We start from the raw sequence: 277 nt of genomic DNA, 5'->3' as shown, positions 1-277 counted from the left end.
GCTCGCAGTAGTGGGTCCACTCTGACCACGCTCTCTGCTCCCCAGGGCCCTCCTGGACCAGGTGGAGCACTGGCAGAGCTTCCTGGCCCTGGTCAACATGATCATGTTCTGCACTGGCATCCCTGGGCACTACCCCGTCAACGAAACCACCAGCTCCTTGACTCTCACCTTCTGGTACACGCTGCAGGTCAGTGGCCATCAAGGCGCAACCTCCCTGGATCCTGCACTCCAGGCAGGGCTGGGGACTGGAGGTCTGGCCTGGCTGCTTTTGGTCCCC

The 277-nt window shown here is 62.5% G+C and overlaps 1 protein-coding gene across 1 annotated transcript in view; it reads left to right on the top strand.

The window, feature by feature from the left end:
- IPO13 (importin 13) overlaps window positions 1-277 on the top strand; it is a 27158-nt gene that overhangs the window by 11390 nt on the left and 15491 nt on the right. The window lies entirely within an intron of this gene.

The sequence above is a fragment of the Charadrius vociferus genome, unplaced genomic scaffold, assembly GCF_000708025.1.
Source record: "Charadrius vociferus isolate BGI_N301 unplaced genomic scaffold, ASM70802v2 scaffold163, whole genome shotgun sequence".
NCBI lineage: Eukaryota > Metazoa > Chordata > Aves > Charadriiformes > Charadriidae > Charadrius > Charadrius vociferus.
The sequence above is the reverse complement of the archived record's forward strand: the minus strand, read 5'-3'. Positions and strand labels throughout refer to the sequence as shown.